Source organism: Ixodes scapularis, unplaced genomic scaffold (assembly GCF_016920785.2).
Source record: "Ixodes scapularis isolate PalLabHiFi unplaced genomic scaffold, ASM1692078v2 PGA_scaffold13__105_contigs__length_92229423, whole genome shotgun sequence".
NCBI classification, from domain to species: Eukaryota; Metazoa; Arthropoda; class Arachnida; order Ixodida; family Ixodidae; genus Ixodes; species Ixodes scapularis.
In genome coordinates, this window is record NW_024609839.1 from 51,376,309 (window position 1) to 51,383,382 (window position 7,074).

At 46.9% G+C, this 7,074-nt stretch overlaps 4 non-coding genes across 4 annotated transcripts; all 4 read left to right on the forward strand.

Moving 5' to 3' along the window:
- The first annotated feature begins 3,775 nt into the window (after window positions 1-3,775).
- Window positions 3,776-3,848, forward strand: Trnav-aac. Its single transcript has one exon. It is a non-coding gene; the product is annotated as a tRNA-Val (tRNA).
- A 100-nt stretch (window positions 3,849-3,948) lies between these two features.
- Window positions 3,949-4,021, forward strand: Trnav-aac. Its single transcript has one exon. It is a non-coding gene; the product is annotated as a tRNA-Val (tRNA).
- Window positions 4,022-4,124: 103 nt separating this feature from the next.
- On the forward strand, window positions 4,125-4,197 carry Trnav-aac. Its single transcript has one exon. It is a non-coding gene; the product is annotated as a tRNA-Val (tRNA).
- Window positions 4,198-4,295: 98 nt separating this feature from the next.
- Trnav-uac lies at window positions 4,296-4,368 on the forward strand. Its single transcript has one exon. It is a non-coding gene; the product is annotated as a tRNA-Val (tRNA).
- Window positions 4,369-7,074: the final 2,706 nt, after the last annotated feature.

Sequence of the window (7,074 nt, forward strand, 5' to 3'; positions counted from 1 at the left end):
GTCGAGATCCATGCTTCTGTACGTGCGGCCGTAGCAGACGACGCACGGTGGTACCCCCCTTTCGCATGTTTCTAATTTCGACCGCACGGTGGAGACACGGTTCGATCAAAGCCTGGCAGATCGCCACGAGAAGCGGCCGCCGAAATGGAAAAGGGGGTTCGGCAGACAACGGATGAGAGGAGAGCCACGTGACTGGCGCCCCGCTGCGGCGAGACACCTAAACACACCTCTCCCGAGCGAACAAGTGTGTTTGGGGTCCTCGCCGCTGCAAAAGCTGTGCGCTGACGTTCATCCTCCCGGAGAAGTGGCTCTTTGATGCTCTGTGCTACCAGATCCTCGCGCTCCAAATCTGCGACCGGGTACTCTACGGCTCCGTCGTCGAACTGCCAGGTTTTGTGAGTATAGAGGAGGCTATATGACACGAGTCACCGCGATATCCGTGGTTCGAATGCATGGGGCGTCGGAAGCACGGATCTCGTGGTAACTCTCGTTCGAATCTGTATGCGGACAGACTTTTAAATGGTTTAAAGACCTTAAAAAAAAAAAAAAGATAAATAAACAGGGGGGGGGCGGATTTCTGGCGGGTTCCATTTTTAGTGTTGGTGCGTATGGCCCGGGATTCGCTCGCTTTCCGAAGCGACGAACTTGCGCGTGCTGGGCTGAGGAGATCGCACGGTGGGCTGAGGGGACTTGCAAATATTGAAAAGGTGGATAAGCTACGTGACCCCGGGTTTAGAATGCACGTACATCACCGTGCTCTCGAACAGGGCCACGAAGAAGTATATAAGCGACCAAGTGCAGAAAACACAACCGCGCTGGTAACATTTTTTCTACGCTAGGGCTTCACCACCCGACAAGAATGTTGGGGGAAATAGCCCCACTACAGATAATTGCTTCAGTCGTAAAAAAAAGAAGAGAAAAGAAAGAAAGTTAAGTTCATTTTGCTGTCTGGGCGCGACAAGCCCAGTGTCTGCGGCGTCGGTGGGATTAGGCAACGCGTGGAATGCGTCGTTGGCTGGGCGTCTTTTCCGATTTTCATCTTTTAGCTGCGCCTTGGATATTCCCCTGAGAATTTTGCTTGCAATTGTGAACCGACTCGTGGGGTCCAAAAACGAGAAAGCACGTCGAAGTATTAATGTCGGAGAACAACGCTGGAATGAAGAGTTTTGTTCGCTTTAGGCCATAAACTCATCCCCCGAGACGCGCACGAGTTTTCGGTGAAATTGTTCGCGAGTCTGGAGGTCTTTGTTGCGCGTCTTCTGTAGAGTGCGCCAAAGCCTTTTTATTAAAGTGGATAATGGTGTTTTGATGAACACACACTTATTGTTCGAATGAAGAGAATACACTTTTCTCAATTATCTAGGCGTTTTTTTTTTTTTTTTTTTTTTTTTAGTTTACGGGCGTACGGAATGCCTTTCTATGTATAGTCGGTTACAATGTCGAGCGTCAGCCAAGAAAGATATAAATAAACTAGTACGAGTTCAAAGGCTGGCAGTCAGATTTATTTACGATAAATTCAAACGATACGACTCTCCCTCCTCACTAATGCAGATAAACGAAATTGACTTGTTACAGGAAAGAAGAAAAAAGGCTATAGGCTCAAGTTTTTTTGTTTCTTCTTGCAAATAATAGGCTTGCTATTAACCGCCACTGATACCTACAGCCCGTTACTATATATATATATATATATATATATATATATATAGGAGACAGACCAGCCATTATCAGCCACACTTACTTGCGCCTTACTTTGCTGCACCAATCTTTTTAAATTTCTTTTTCCCCAGAACAATTTGTCATTGGAATTCTCTTCCCACTCAGGGAAGACAGGAGGCTTCTTTTGTTTTATGGGAAAATTTTTATTTTTCAGCAACTTTATTTGGAGAAGCCACTTCTTCCCACCGTTATTTAGTTTCGAACTTAGCAGGAAACCAAAATTCCCTTCGGTTGACTCAAATTATTTGAAGGAGTTTCTAACTAAGGAGAAATAGTTGGGAATTTTCTAAGGCGTACAGATTGTTGATTGAGCGGTTCTTCAAAAAACGTGGAAGAAGAGGCATACCAAATTGTCTAAACCTTTGCCTACAATCGCTATCGACTTATAAAAAAAAATAATCTTTTTAAAGCTTAGGGTGGGGGGTTCGCAGTCAAACGAGTTAGCGACGCTATTTACTTGGACTTATAAAAAAATTGTTGGAAGATTTACTGGCGGATTTTGGGGGAATCCGTTAGCATGACCCTTGGGAAACGCCACGCAGGTCCCCCTTTTGGGAAACGTTACCACTGACCCCGTAAATAGGCCAAAAAGAGGCAGGAATAAAGAGAGAAAAGAGAAAGCCAAAATAAAAAAGTGAAGGAGTTAGCGTTAGCGTTTCCCAAAGGGGGGCGCGTCTCGCGTTTCCAAGAATCAATCTAACGGATTCCCGGAGAACCCACCAATGGATCTTCCTGTAATTTTTTGTTTGTTTTCGGTTAGAGAACTCTTAACTCTCCTGCCAATCTACGCGTTTATGTGGAGAAGGACCTAGTGGAGAATATCATTTTTTTTTTTGTACGAACTTAGTTCGCGCATGTATCTTCTTATTTGAAAAATGACTTGCAAATGCGATTAGTTTGAATAATCCCCACAATGGAAATCCGCCGCGTGTGGATGCTCGTCTCTGTGAGCTCCCTCCATCAGCTGGCTCGATTCCCAAGTCGCCACGGGCCTGCCTCCTGGAGAGTTTCTCGGTAAAAATCGTCGTGTAGTGAGATAAAGTGATTAGAAATCAAGTACCTTAAGATTAGGTGCTTAGAAATTAAGCGCCTGGTAATTAAGTGGCATACAAATAGAACCCCACAAGGGCCAAGCGCTTGGAGAACGAGTACGCGTTGACGGCAAGGTTGCTCAGGCGCAAATACGAACAACGTGTAGATAGCGAGTGCGTAGATATGCAACTGCTCAGTGTGCAAGTGCGTATATACCAAGTAAACAAATGCGCAGCAAGGAAGTTCCAAGAGAGCAAATGCCAAGAAAGTGAGTTGGAAGAAAATAAGCGCAAAGAGAGCAATTCCGCAGCACAGCAAGGAACAACATAACAAGTGGCAACACAGCAAGTGACAACACAGCAGGTGACGACACAGCAGGTGACAACACAGCAAGTGACAACACAGCAGGTGACAACACAGCAAGTGACTACACAGCAAGTGACAACACAGCAAGTGACAACACAGCAAGTGACAACACAGCAAGTAATAATGCAGCAAGTTAGAACATGGCAATTCACAACATAGCAAGTGACAACACATCAAGTGACAGCACATCAAGTGACAGCACAGCAAATCACAACACAGCAAATCACAACACAGCAAGTCACAACACAACAAGTCACAACGCAGCAAGTCACAACGCAGCAAGTCACAACGCAGCAAGTCACAACGCAGCCAGTCACAACGCAGCAAGTCACAACGCAGCAAGTCACAACGCTGCAAGTCACAACGCTGCAAGTCACAACGCAGCAAGTCACAACGCAGCAAATTACGAGAAAAATATATAACTTGTCTGGAGAACCTGAACATATATTGCCATGGCGGACAGCGCAAAAGGATTTACGTTGAGTAAGAAAGGAAGAACGCTAAAGAAACCAAGAAAAGAAAAACAGCAAAAAGACAAAAAAGAAAAAGAAATAAAAAAAAAAGAAGGCAAGGGGGTGACCGATATGTAGAACCAGTTCTGCCGTGCGGAATGTCACCCAGTGTCCGTCGCTAGAAAATTGTCTTCAGCTCTTTCCAGGGCGTGCTTGTTGTGTAGTGGTTATCACATCCGCCTAACACGCGGAAGGTCCCAGGTTCGATCCCTGGCAGGCACAGCGTTATTTTTTTAGACGTGACCTAGCATTCGAATTACTTTTTAATCACTACTCAATTACTAGGTCGTATGGCGACGCCATGTTTAAGCTGCGTTTGTCGGTGTTTGTTGTGTAGTGGTTATCACATCCGCCTAACACGCGGAAGGTCCTAGGTCCGATCCCTGGCAGGCACAGTGATGTGTTTTTTTTTTTAAGCTGAACTGTCACCTAGTTTTTTTTTAATGCTGCTCCATTAATAGGTCATGTGACAAAGCCTTGTTTCAGCGGCTTTCGCTAGTGCTTGCTGTGTAGTGGTTATCACATCCGCCTAACACGCGGAAGGTCCCAGGTTCAATCCCTGGCAGGCACAGTGATTTTGTTCTAATGCTGAACTGTCGACTAGTTTTTGTTTAATGCTGATCCATCAATAGGTCATGTGACGAAGCCTTGTTTCAGCGGCTTTCGTTGGTGCTTGTTGTGTAGTGGTTATCACATCCGCTTTACACGCGGAAGGTCCCAGGTTCGATCCCTGTCAGGCACAGTTTTCTTTTTAATCTAAGCGAATGTGCTGATCTTTTAACTGTCAGCGAGATATATTGTCGATTGCAACGTATAATAAATATTGTAAAACGACTTATTTTTGGCGGGCTCAATATTCCGCGATATAGGTCAAAGCTGAAGTTTCCGAATAATTCGTGGGTACTAATTTCCCCGACACGATGGGATCAGACCGACAGGCTGAGCGGCTCTGTTTACCAACACGGCCGGAAGGCCGCGCATGCGCGGGAGCTATGTGGACAAAAGCGGCCCGGCTCTCTGTGTTTTCTCCATTGCGTTGTGTGGCGTGCGCTCGTTGTTGACGTTGCAGGGACGCTTGTATCTTTATTTGTGCGTCGTATTCCCTCACACGGTATGTCGTACATTATGCCCGACTGTTTTAGCTCGCTACCCGAGCCTGAACGGCAGCGGTATCGAGACAAACTGTGCGTGGACGGCGTTGCCTTCGAGTATCCGTACGGCGGAAACAAGGCCTGCTGGACTTCCGACGTGGAGCTGCTGCCACCGAAGTCGACGGCTCACGTCGTCGCTTATTTAGTTTTTTCGCCAAGCCAGTTCACGGTTAACACGTTGCAGGCGTACAAGTCGCTCGAGGCCTACGATCACTTCGAGTCGGTTTCCGCACTGCCGGCGGGATCAGCAGACTGTGGGTCTGCGGAAGTTTATTTATTAATTGATTAAATACACACAGCGTCTTCAAATCACGATACGATAGATTCTTATCTTCATGACCACGAGGCATGACAAGCAGTAACGCTTTGTCCGTTCTGCAGTCTTGGCGATAACACGTTACAAGTAACGGCGTTACCGGTAACGCGTCACTTTTTTCAGTAACGTAGTAACCTACTCGTCACTCGTTTGGACACAGTAACGGGTAACGTACTTATGTTACTATTTCAAGTGGCGTAGTTACGTTACTCGTTACTAATTCCCAAGTCTTAAATAAATTACACTTAAACTTTTTCCGTGTTTTTTAGGCGTCAAGCCTCGTAAACTTCCCGAGTTTTCTGCGTCTTTCTTTGCGTTTTTCTCGTGAGTATTTAGGTGAAACCGTAAAAAAAGATAAAGTAATTATGTTCAGTTTTTGCATGAGCATAATGCTTCTTGATATATGAGCTTATGCATACTTGTATCGTCAAAACAGTAAAACGTGTTAAATGATAATTTAAAAGGTAACAGCAAAAGTAACGTGCGTTACCTCTTATCGGTAGCGGTAACGCGTTTCTTTTATTTTGAGGTAACGTAGCTCGGTAACGCGTTCCTTTTATTTGCGAGTAACGAGTGACGTATCTCGTGACTTTTTTTTTTCGGTAACGCCTCACTGTTGTTCTGTCGCCGATCCCCTTCTGCTGGGTAGCACGGGCGTAGCGAGCCTCCGACGAGCGCTTGGCCGGTGTTTTGTGCGCGAACACCGTGGGAACAAAATCCGAGTGGTCTCGATCGGACGACAGTTTCCCTGCACATAAGCAAGCCTCGGGGCGGAGATTGAAATGGAAGCCGCACTTGCCTCCAAGAAAGTGTTTGCCGCACAAACGGTCGTTCGCGCGAGGCGACCATTGTTTTCGATCCACGGATATTATCTACCTTCTGCGCCTTTCAGGGTCTGCCGGGAACTTGTGGAAGCTCACACCGCTACTTTTTTTGTACCTTTCGGTGCAATAAATGGCGACACAGCTTCGCGGCATGCTGAAATGCTATGACGCCCATGCAAAACGTGCGCCCTTTTGCCCACACCACCCGGCTCCGGCGCGATCGCAGCGTCGCCGCAGCTCCGTGACGTCAAGCACCATTTCCGTCTAACCTCGATCCAGCGCGTAACGTGCGTAGCCTCGACTCGGCGACTCGGCGCACAGCGGGAATAGTTCTTCCGGTTGTAACACTTCCGGTATGCGGGAGCAGGCCTAGCCGGCTGGCAAGATGCTGAAGTGGTGCGCGTTAAATGGGTTTTGAAGCCCTTGACAGCGAAGTGAGCTGTATTAAGGTGGGTTAATACGTCGATGTATCATGTCCGCGCATATTTGGTCATCGGGCTACCACTGCGCAGTCGTTGGCTGCAGCAGCAATTTCCGAAAACGGAAGATAGCGCGCGACAAATTGTGCACCGAACACAAGAAGTCGCAAAGCGAATGCGGCTGTAACGTATACACTCTGCATCGCTTCCTCGCTGATATCAGCGGTGAAGCGATGCAATATCAGCACATTAAAAAAGCAAATAGGCAGAATAGAAACGGACATCTACAAGTGCAGTAATAGGCCTCGACAAGTCAAATGTAGAACGAATTTTGCAGCTTGTGGTGCAAATGTAAGACCCTGGGTGTAATGATTGTTATTGGCTACTCAAGTTTTGTTTTTCATTCCGTTCATTCCTACGAGGATGTGCACTATAATTTTGTGTGTTGCTTGGTAGCGACGCCTCTTAAAATACGTTAATGGAAACAATACGAAAAGAGAACGGAAAATCGTCGTCGCCCCCCCCCTCCCCCCCCCCCCCCCCCAACCTTTCACCCCAATCTCCTGAATAGTTAGAGATGTCCCGGTAACCAGCGATCGTACCTCGACGGTGCAGCGTAACAATAAACCGTTCGGCCCGCGTCGCCAACTCCCATTGTGAGTATTTCTACGATTAAACGATGATACTTCTATGCCCAGTGTCGCCCTCGCTCGCGCATAGAAACCCTCCGTTAGTCAT